Here is a 12,090-nt window from a genome sequence, read left to right as displayed (position 1 = left end):
TAAACTGACAGGGAATGGCACCCCTAACGTTGGCAGCGTTGCGTTAGATTAGGTCAGTGGTTCTCAACGCGGGGTCCGGGGACCACTAGGGGTCCTTGAGAGGGTTCCAGGGGGTCCCCAGCAAATTGATGAATTGTTAAACTTCGGCATTATTTCATTTACAAGAATTTGACACAATTAGAGAATGTAGAAGAATGACTGTATTTATCATAGTTTCATTGTTATCTCTCTACCTACAATACAGATAGTCATGGATTTCTCTACAAAATCATATCAAACAATAAAAATATTCTCAGATTTGGGTCAGAGAGACAAAATCTCCTCAGATTGTGGTCCGTGGCCCTAATGCGGACTAAATTAGGGGTCCTTGATATGAAAAAGGTTGAGAATCACTGGATTAGGTCATACTATTAATCCCCGGGGGTAAATTCAGTTACATGTGCAAGCGCACAACAATAACAAACATAAATTCCATGCACAAACCTCCATGTGTGTCTTAAACATGGCCGCTACTCTTCTTCTACGCTTCTTTCCTGTGCGGTGAGCCCCTTACAGCTCACAGGGAAGAGGCGTAGAAGAGTAGCGGCCATGTTTACATGCATATGAAAACAACTGGGAGAAGCCACACAAAGGTGAGATTTTATACTTTATTGCAAATACTTTCACACAATATGTTTTAGCAGGGCGACTGTGTTTACAGACCGGTACAACCACTTTGCTTTCCATCATGATTTATTACATCAGAGAGATAATATTTGTTAGGCATCATATATAATAAAGGTTTGTAGCATTTCCAGGCCATAGGCCCACGTGAGATGGGCTTACCACACTATCATATACCATACATATCTATTACACTATACAATTAAGTACTTCATTATGATAACCCTAACCCTATAGCATGACGTACTACTTTTTTTTTTTATTAAGGAGTCTTTTAATCTTCTAATCAGTTTAATGTAAACTTTACCCACGCATTTAATCTCATAAGTGTGCTAACTTTGGCTTCCTGCAGAGGGCAGCAATACACCTAAGCTGTTGTTTCAAAAACAAATACAAAGAAGAAGGAGAAGAAGCACGTGTAAAGCGACATGGTGGACGAATGCTGAAGAGACAGAGAGAGAGTTTCCCACCCGGTATTCCTGGTTTATCTGTGTCTAGTAGTTCCTGACAGCAGTCCGGATTAAAAGCTGTAAAGCTGTAAGCACTCTAGTACGGAGCCCCTAAAGGTGATATTTTTTTATCTTGTGCGCACAAGATAAAAAAATATCACCTTGTGCAATATTTTGCCTCTTGTAACCATGTTTCAGGATATCTTCTCGTTTTAAATTTTGTCATCATCTTATCCTTCTGTTTTGTAAAGTCATCTGATTCACACACTCTCTTCAGTCTAAGAAAATGACTAGCAACAATACCTTTCTTTGAGTGTTGTGGATGTAAACTATCTCCCCTCAGAATGGTGTTACTGTCAGTTGGCTTTACAACTAGTGTGGTGGACAGTCTAGAACCTTCCTTGTAAATAGTCAGGTCCAAAAGGTCTACACTCAAAGTACTTTTTGTCATTGTAAATTTTAGAGAGTCAATCTGGCTGTTCAGATGTTTCAAATAGTAATCCAGTTCATCCTTTGTTCCTCTCCACAACATTGTGCAATCAATATATCTGGCATAATATCGGATTTTGTCAGCATATGGGTTGTTATGATGCACTGATTCTTGTTCAAAATAACCCATAAACAAATTTGCATAGTTGGGGGCCATGGTCGAACCCATGGCTGTACCCTGGACTTGCAAATAGAATGTATTTTCCACTTTAAAATATTTTTTCTCCGGAACAAATGAAGCTAATTTTGACAAAAAATCTGTTGGAGACTGATCTTCACAATTCCTCTTATCGGAGGTAAAATTTCAATGCTTGTAAACCTTTTTCATGTGGAATGTTTGTATACAAGCTTGTTACATCCAAAGTAACTAAAATGTCTGTCTCCTGTACATCATCAATTTGCTTTAATTTGTTTAGCACATTATTTGTGTCTTTTTAACTATGCTGGTAAAAAAAAAAGGCTTGATGTAAGAGTCCACATATATAGACAGGCTTTCAGTCAGTGAACCAATACCTGAAACCACTGGTCAGCCAGGGGGGTCTGTCAAAGATTTATGAATCTTGGGCAAAGTGTAGAGTACTGGTCTTATTGGATGTCCTCTTTGGAGATACTTAAACATACTTAATACTTAATATACTTAAATTCCTTCTCATCTAAATAACCATCACTTTTGCCCTGATTCAAAACCATATCCATTTCAGCCTTAGAAAGACTGGTGGAGTCCTTCTCCAATTTTTGAGAAAATTTTAAACAAGAAGATATCCTGAAACATGGTTACAAGAGGCAAAAAAAAAGAGCAGAAAATGCTGACAGGGATCAACTGTTAAAACCAAGCCAAAAACAAGAAAGAGGAAAGAAAAATTACTCAGTGGTATACGTTTCTAAATATACACCACAAAGTAAAGCAATTAAAGATATTCTACTTAAACATTGGCGAATATTGGGGACAGACCCAAAATTAGATTACATGTAGTTGACATCATTATTGATTTGTGGTAAAATAGTAGCTAGCTTTGACTGCATTTAGTAGGGGCGTTGTAGTGGGCTAATTATTGATGATGTCTGATATCAAACTATTTAGAGTTAGTTTCAATGAGAATTTAAAGAATGGGAAGCAGATAACACACAATATCAACCGGTCTCATCTGAAGGAATGAATTCCAAGCTAAACCCACACAACGAACACAGGAGAGGACTTTATGTGAAAGAATAGATTTATTTCTAACTAAGACACTCCATAAGCAGTGAACTGAATCAGTGAATTGCAACTTAACAAGAACATATGAGGTAGATATATGACTGAAATGTGGTGGCCAATGAACAACATGAATAGATAATGCTGATGAAATCAACATAACGCAATTGCATAAATTGAATGATGGAAGATATGAACCATCACCTGAAAACACTGAACAAACTGATTAATCACTAGCAACAGAGCTATAAATCATTGCACAGCCTTGCAGAGCGCTGAGCTGCTAATTATGAGGAGCCAATATGTGAATGAGTTGTGATATGGAGTGTCATGTAATGGAGTAACTATGTGTAGTGCATGAATGATGCCCAGCAGACAATAACCATACATACACCACAGACGGAGGTCTGAAGGGAGATGAGGCACGCAGAGTCTTTCTAGCGTTACAGCGGGAAGAATCTCATTACAAATGCACAAAACTTTAGTTTCCAACTACTTTACCCCCCCCCCCCATATACTGATCTGTTATCAGGGACGAGGCTCACACAACATGAGGGCCTTTCCAGATGTGGGATGACGATGATGAATTGGCTGCATTCACTACACAAGCAGTATTGATTCGGGGCATTTCTTTAACCATCTATGGTTAATTGTGGGAGTTAAGGGGCTTATGCACCTGTGCAACATGTCAAGTTGATTGTGATTTCTAAAGGGAAAATTGCATGGCCGTATGCGTATGCACAGTTTTAGAGATCTGATTATTTTTGTCTGTAGGCATTTTTCTTCTTATGTGTGAACGGAACCTTTTAAGTGTGGAATTACGCACAGTTTTATAAATGAGGCCCCTGGTTTGGTGTTGTGACCTGAACACTTGAGCTTCCTGGACTGGTTGGACAGAGAGAAGCTTGTTCCTCCTGCAGACAGTGGAGGCGCTCTTCAGCAGTTTAGATGCACCGGTGCTTGTTCACGTCAGATGACCGAGAGAAATGTTTCTTACACCGGTCACACCAGTATGGTTTCTCTCCAGTGTGGGTACGCTGGTGTCGCACGCATGTATCTGAAGCACTGAAACTCTTCCCACATTGGTCGCAGTGGTATGGTTTCTCTCCGGTGTGGATACGCTGGTGTCGGCTGTATGTACTTGAATCGCCGAAACTCTTCCCACATTGGTCACAGTGGTATGGTTTCTCTCCAGTATGAACACGCTGGTGGCGCTTGTAATTTTCTGAATAACTGAAACTCTTCCCACATTGGTCGCAGTGGTATGGTTTCTCCCCAGTGTGGATATGCGTGTGTGCCTTATATTTACTTGACTCAATGAAACTCTTCCCACATAGGTCACACCAGTATGGTTTCTCTCCAGTGTGGGTACGCTGGTGTCGTATGTAATTATATGACTGAGTGAAACTCTTCCCACATTGGTCACACCGGTAGAGTTTCTCTCCAGTGTGGGTACGCTGGTGTAAACTGTATGTAGTTAAATAACAGAAATCCTTCCCACATTGGTCACAGTGGTATGGTTTCTCACCACTGTGAACACGCTGGTGTCGCCTGTAATTATATAACCGAATGAAACGCCTCCCACATTGTTCACAGCAGAGTGGTTTCTCTCCAGTGTGGGTACGCTGGTGTCTTGTTAGGCTACCTGGCCGACTGAAAGATTTCCCACACTGCTGACAGGAGTAAGGTTTCTCTCCTGTATGAACTCTCTGATGTTCCTTTAACGTGTCAAGTCTTGTAAATGCTTTGTCACACTGCTGACAGCGGTGACGTTTGCGTCCGTTGGTGTCTCTCTGTTTCATAGAGAAAGATATAAAGAAAGAGATCAGAAAGACAAACACACTATAAAGGGAGGGCGGGTAGTGGAGCTAGCAAATTAGGGTTTTAACACTTAATTACTACTTCTGACATAATACTATCAGCTATGAAACCATATCATAACTGACAGTAGGGTTTCCCACACATAGGCCCACCACAATATCAGCACTGACTGCCACAATGTTTTTTTTTCACCATTTAATTGTAAAACTGCGTGTAGCGCATTGATTCGCTCACGCCCTAATGGCTCTGCCCACTCTCTCTTGCTCCCTTTCTCTGTCTCTCGCTCTCTCTCTCATTTGCTCTCTCTGTCGCTCACTCTCTCTCTCTCTCGCTCTTTCATCGGACCCGTCTGTTCGCCTCCCATTACACATGCGGGCATGAGGGATTTTTTTTTTCTATGCCAAGAAGACGGCCAGCTGAATTCCCGAAAAGAACTAACAATTAACGTTACCCGGAATACAGCTGTGTTTCCGAGATTAGCACAAGGTCTAGCTGCTCTTCAGTGTTATATTAATATTACCTTTTTAACTCTGACTCTGAATGTTTGCTCCCCAATCCAGATTAATACTGAAAAAAATGTCAAAGAAAGAAAAGGACTCGTCCTGAAGAGGAGCAGGGACAGTCTGGACCAGAGTAGATAATGTAACATTGTTCAAGACTAGTAATTTAACGATGTAAAGATACAGGTGAGACTGACAGCACAGAGAGAGATTTCTCTGTAAAAGGGGCCTCATTTCTATTCGTCTGTACCTTGTAGACAAAAGCAAGCAACAAACTTTATATTTTGAAGTTATGTTATCTTTGACACACAGTACTTTAGATATATACAGGTTAGTTATATGTTTGACAAATGGAACTATTTAAAATGGAGTACATTAGATAATTTTTCAGTCATCCAGGTATTGGGATCCTTTATTGATAATAGCCTATATATTGACAATATAAGAGAATACAAGAATAAAAAGGCACTCAACAACACCGGTTTCCACTATTGAATTATATTAAATATTATATGCTTTCGTTGACTTATTTCTGATAGTAGGACTTCAATCTCAGAGGTGGTAGAATTCTTCTTCTTAGTCTTCCATGCCATTTTTATGAATGAAGCTTCCTGACAAATGGGGCCAGATGCCTAACCTTATATACTATTATTGGGATGTCAAATATGCTAATTGACAATTCTCATGAACGTGCGTTCATTTAGAACAGGTGGCATTCATCATGTTTACGCAGGTCATTTACGACAGTTTTGAAGAATCTGTCGTGGCACACTCTGGCATATATGAAAAAAGTACAAGAAATTTAAGATAAGAATACGAAAACGTTCTTGCATGAGGCCGGATATCTCCAGCAGGGAGCCTCTGTCCTGCCTTTTCCCATCATCGTCCTACTTCTAGGACCGCTACACTACCTCATGTTTCTTCTCAGGGGAACAGCAGACCAGGCATATTGTCTTATGTCTCTTGGAAGCGTCGACCTTCTCCAATTAGTTCTGACAATTTGATCCATGTTCCCTGCATTCGCACACAATCGGTTAAACCTGGCACTTCTGTAAGTTTTGCATAACACTTTTATCCTCAATGATTTAATCTCCTCTCACAAACTGGGCTTTATATTTCTGATGGAGACCTGTGAGCGAGTAAACTTGTTAAACTAGTAAACTTGCTACTTACTGTACCTCTTCACTTGTCTTTTGGGACATGTAACCTTCAGCAGGACTAAAATCTAGAAAAGTGAGACTGGGCAAATTTTTTTTTTCTCAAGTGAATACAAGTAGTATGTTTAGCTCATAGGTTTAGCTCAGCTATTAGCCTTAACGCATGGTTTGTCCTTAGGGGCTTCTGTAGTCCAGTAGCTTTGCTGTGCTTTAGTTACACATGTGTTGCGGTTTCTGTCACCCTCTAGTGGTCAGAAAATCACTTAGTGCAGCTTTAAGGAATATCGCAAAAATTAGATCAATGCTATCAGTTTCCTGCCTTAGCCAGGCAACCTTGGCTCAGTTTCAACTGGTCCAAATTGTAGCAGCTAGGCTTTTAACTAGGACTAACCTCAGGGCCCACATTACCCCTATTCTCACCTCACTGCATTGGCTCCCAGTCAAGTTTAGAACAAGCGGCCAAAACCACGGGAGAATTTTGAAGCCAATAAGGAAGTGGCTGCAATTCCTCTAACGTCCGCTAGATGCCGGCTCCAAAAAGACTCCAAACCCGGCCCAACTCCATGCAAGTCAATGGGACCACAACCCAACTTTTCACTCAAAATATTAAGTCAGTAAAGTTGTTTCGATGAGGTTTTGGTCTCGGTGGCTAATTTAACTTTTTATAATATGTGTCCATATGGTGATTTTCAAAATAGTGGCGTCATTAACGGGATATAACGGTTATAAAAACTCCACGCAACAAACTCATTTTTATAGGCTTGTGAAAAGTGGCTGTATGGGTCTCTTCGTTGGTTACGATTTGCATGCCAATTTGCGTGCATGTATGATTTCGTGTATGTTATAGGTTTGCCCTTTTATCATGAAGGTGTTTGTTTTATATATATATATGTGTATATACATTATATATATATATATACACACAGTATGTATATATATATGTTTAAGTCTTTCATGTATTTTCTTTCTTTTATCCTCTTGCTTTCCTTTCTTATCTTGTGTGTAAAAAGCTCACTTACTTACATAGAAAGAGAAAACCATGAGCAATCATATGTATTGTCAAATATCACATAAAGATATAAAAAGAGAAGCTAACAGGCTAAAGTTACCAACAGATTAACATCAGCGTTACAACAGTGATATTTTTTCTCACCTCTTCTGAAGAATTCATCTTTCCTCCTTAGCGGCGAACACCAAATTCAGTACAGTTGTCCTGAACCGAGACAAAATGGCCGACAACGTTCCTCTCCTCCTCCGCCAGATGCTTCTCTTCCCACCAATCAGCTCTGACATCATCAAACAGAGACAGTCGGTAAGAGAGGGAACGCCCATAGAAACGGCAATAATAATACAGCTGCTTACAACTGGGCTGGGCGATATGGACTAGATCAAATATCACAATATTTTTTGACAAAAATACCTCGATAACGATATTGCGACAATATTGTAGAGAATAAGATTGGTGCTTTCACAAATATTTAGACAATGAGATTTTTGATAAATAATCATCAGTAATGTGGATATAATGACTAAGTGGGTAAAGGCAAATAATAGAACAGCTAGAACAATCTGGTAAGTTCCGAAAATGACATCACTTTACTGTAATGCAGCCTTTAAAACCAGGAAAAGACAACACTTATGCCATATCACGATATTCAAAATCTAAGACGATATCTAGTCTCATATCACGATATCGATATATCATCGATATATTGCCTAGCCCTAATTACAAGCCAACGAAAGGGGAAACTATCTCACATTTTAACGATTTGTGAGGAGAATTGCTCTTTTATAATATTAATTACCTCGCCAGGTCTGCATTGGTACCTGCCGGGAAATGCATCCCCCTCTTATCTCAGGTCACCTGCAAATTCTAGGGTCACCAAAATCAAAGTTATAGGGGGGATGCATTATTTGGCAGGTAGAAATGCAGACCTGGCGAGGTAATTAATATTATAAAAGAGCAGTTCTCCTCACCAATCGTTAAAATGTGAGATAGTTTGCCCTTTCGTTGGCTTGCAATAGTGCAATACTACTGGGACAGCGGCTTCCGCGAGTTGCATGCAGAATTCGGCATTACACCTGAACAACTGGTAAAGCAAAGCATTATGGGAAGGGCTAAAATCCTCTATTGTTCCAGACCATTGAACTGTAAAATTCATAAGTGGAACTTTAATAAAAATGTTTGAGTAACTCTGCTCTACTGTAAGAGTGAAGACATTAGAAGACAGATTTTAAAGGCCGTTTTAAAGTACTCTAATGAGTTACTGTCATTAAAGACTAACGTAGTAAAGTAACTAGTTACTATTTAGGGCAAGTAACGAAGCAAGGTGACTAGTAGAAGAAAAGTAACTTTCCTCTAAACTAAACAGTTCTCTACCGGTAGCGAAAAACAAATTTTTCTTCATTTAAAAGCAGTTTTTCCATTCCTCAGACTGCAGACTATCAAATCAAAGTGTTACAGCCAGTAGCAGAAAGCTACTGTGTCCCGTCGATGTGTTCATATTGTTGAGCTCCTACCTGAAGCAGTCCGAGGGCCGTGAGCCTGAGCTGCTTCTTCATCAGAGGAAGACAAAGGCTTTTCCCTGGTCGCCAAGGCCTCTATCTGACCTGCAGTCTTCTGGTTGGAGTTACTGGACGCTCTCCGCGGCGCTACAACAAGCACGACCGTGCACATCTACCGTAGGGCTAACACAGTAGTAGCCTAGCATAACACATCCGAGCTAAGACTGCACAAAGTTAGCACCGAGGACCTGGAAGAAACCCGCTGACTTTAAACGGCTAGACTGCTTACAGCTTTATAGTTTTTAACCCGGACTGCTGTCAGGAACTAGCCGACTAGACACAGATAAACCAGGAATACCGAGTGGGAAACTACTTTTCTCTCTCTTCAGAATTCGTCCGCCATGTTGCTTTACACGCGATGCTTCTTCTTCTTCTACTTCTTCTTTGTCTTTGAAACAGTCTGTAGTCGCTTAGGCGTGTTGCTGCCCTCTGCAGGAAGCCAAAGTTAGCACATTTATGAGATTAAATGCGTGGGTAAAGTTTACATTAAGCTGATTAGAAGACTAAAAGATTCCTTAATAAAAAAAAAAAGTAGTACATCATACAATACTTTATCATAATGAAGTACTTAACTGTATATTATAACAGATATGTATGGTATATGATAGTGTGGTAAGCCCATCTCACGTAGTGTCTCCCAACAGCAGACTCAGCCTGGCCCAAAGATGGATTTCAAAAATGGCTCTATAAACTGTTTCAGTCCATCTTTTCACAGATTAGAGCCTATGCCCTATTCAGTACAGAGTATTTGTGCTATAAGTGGCCCAACATAATTTAACCCATAATTTAATTCACTATTGATAACTATGGTCAAATAAGATACCTGCTGCTTGTTAGAAGCCTCCTTTATAGCCAGAGTGGACCGATGGCCTGGAAATGCTACAACATTTATTATATCTGATGTAGCCTAATAAATATGATTTCTCTGATATATCTCATGATGGAAAGCAAAGTGGTTCTACCGGTCTGTAAACACAGTCGCCCTGCTAACGGCCCTTCTCACTATCTGTTCATTCAGTGGTTTCCCCTGTTCGGTTCTTTTTATTACTTGTCACTTTGATTTGAATGAAATGTTTCTGTTCCTATCGGGATCCTGTAGGAATGGTGACTCCAGACAGCTGGTTGGTCAGGAGGCGGGCCTATGGGAACAACTTGGGACCAATATGTTTGAGTTGAAAAAGAAAAAAAGTTGCAAATAAAAAACAATACTATAGCAACTCAAAACTCTGAAAATTGCAAAATATGCTAAAAATGCTAAAAAAAAAAAAAAAAAAAGTGCTAAAATGTGAAAGGCAAAGAAATCAGTGCTCAATGCTTCCAAACTCAGTCTTTGCAAACGTAATAACTTTTTTTTAGGTTTAATGTCTTCAGTTTCACTCAGATTGCAATTCAATTCCTCATCAGACCGCAAGTCGTCATTTTTGATGTGAACAGCAGATGGCGATGAAGCGCGTTTCTGATTCTCGTTTGAAAGTAGGAGAAGAAGAAGCGCGTGTGAAGCAACATGGCGGATGAATGCTGAAGCAAGGAGGTTCTAGTGCTTAAGTGAGAGACGAGAGGTTTTCCACTCGGCATTCCAGGGTGGTAGCAGTCGGGTTAAAAGCTATAAGCAGTCTAGCCGTTTAAAGTCAGCGGGTTTCTTCCAGGTCCTCGGTGCTAACTTTGTGCAGCCTTAGCTCGGATGTGTTATGCTAGGCTACTACTGTGTTAGCCCTACGGTAGATGTGCACGGTTGTGGTGGTTGTAGCGCCGCGGAGAGCGTCCAGTAACTCCAACCAGAAGACTGCAGGTCAGATAGAGGCCTTGGCGACCAGGGGAAAGCCTTTGTCTTCCTCTGATGAAGAAGCAGCTCAGGCTCACGGCCCTCGGACTGCTTCAGGTAGGAGCTCAACAATATGAACATGTAATGGAGGGGAGAGGGAAAAATGAATTGGGAGGTTCTTTTTGATCGGGTAGGGAGCAATGCTGAGGCAACCAAGGAGCCAAGAATTTATTACAGAAAACGAATAAATACAATCTGTTAAAAACTATAAATAGTGGTCATTTAAATACAAATAATTAAGTCTTTTCGGTTTTGGAAAAGGAGAGTCACGTCCTTGGAGACCCGAGGGATTTTCTGACCGTATCCGTACGCGGGAGTCGTTCGTCGGTCGCTTGCTGTCTCGTCGATTTTCTCTGTCGTACTGGCCGGCCTGCGATCCACCGTGTAGAGCCCTGCACGGGCCTCAAATTTAGGCCCTAGCCCGGCCCGGGCCCCAGACATTCAGGCCCGAGCCCGGCCCGGGCCCTAAGGCTTATGAGAATTCTCAGCCCGAGCCCGACCCGAGCCCGATTTTTTTTTTAACATAAAAACCTAATGTGTTTGATCAATTTCGAATAGCTTATTAAATCAACACCATACAAAACACTTCCACAGCATTACCAATATTAAATGTGTCAGTTCAAACGTTTATCAGAAAAAGGTTGAGCTTGTTAACAGGATCGGAGCCGCAGCTCTGGAGATACGCATGACTTCTATTTTTGACGGACTACTACGCGTCCGTCAGTTCCGTATTTTAGCCATATAAATGTATATAAATAATAGTTTGCTTATTGTAGTTATTTATCATCATGTCAGTTAGGAAAATAGAGGATACATGAATCAATGTCGCTTAAATATGTTGGAGATGAAGTTATCCACGGAGAGCCACTGAAAGGCTTCTATTTGGCAACAGTACATCTACACTCATAAAAAGGGACATAAGTACTCTTCTATGATACATTAATGTTCCTCACAGTACAACGTCAGTTGTTTATAGAACAATAAGCAAAACTGGATAATTGTGGTGACTTACCCATAGGTAAAATAATAGATACACGCAACAGAACGGGCAGAGCGCAGGCGGAACCGTAACGGAGCTGCTCCGTTACGCAAACAGAACGCATGCTGTGTACGATCAAAAGCTTCACCAAAGAACATGGCTAGAGTGCATTTTCTCAAGAACAGAACAGTAACGTTAGTCCGTGAGGCCAGTGCTTGCTTGGAAGCGACAGGAGGGCGTGTGCGCGCGCCAGGCAGACTGTCTTCTGTGCGTTTCTTTGATTGGTATGCCTATTGATTTCAAGTCCCAAGCTCAAAAAAAAAAAAGAAAAAGAAACGGCCCGGGCCGACTCGAGCCCGAGTTAGTGATGTGAAAATCGGCCCGAAGCCCGGCCCGAATCTATCACAGCCTCGGGCCCCCCTCGGGCTCGGGCCAGAATGCCTAAAATGA

At 40.9% G+C, this 12,090-nt stretch overlaps 1 pseudogene; it reads right to left on the bottom strand.

Annotated features, from left to right (window-relative positions):
- Positions 1 to 3,612: 3,612 nt before the first annotated feature.
- The window catches only part of LOC139650861 (zinc finger protein 850-like), a 47,060-nt pseudogene continuing 38,582 nt past the window's right edge, over positions 3,613 to 12,090 (bottom strand).

The sequence above is a fragment of the Centroberyx affinis genome, unplaced genomic scaffold (genome assembly GCF_046629955.1).
Source record: "Centroberyx affinis isolate AG114_WGS23_722 - 3 ecotype Tasmania unplaced genomic scaffold, CSIRO-AGI_Caff_v1 ptg000113l_1, whole genome shotgun sequence".
In the NCBI taxonomy this organism is placed as follows: Eukaryota; Metazoa; Chordata; class Actinopteri; order Beryciformes; family Berycidae; genus Centroberyx; species Centroberyx affinis.
Note: the sequence above shows the minus strand (reverse complement) of the source record. Positions and strands in the feature narration are given on the sequence as shown.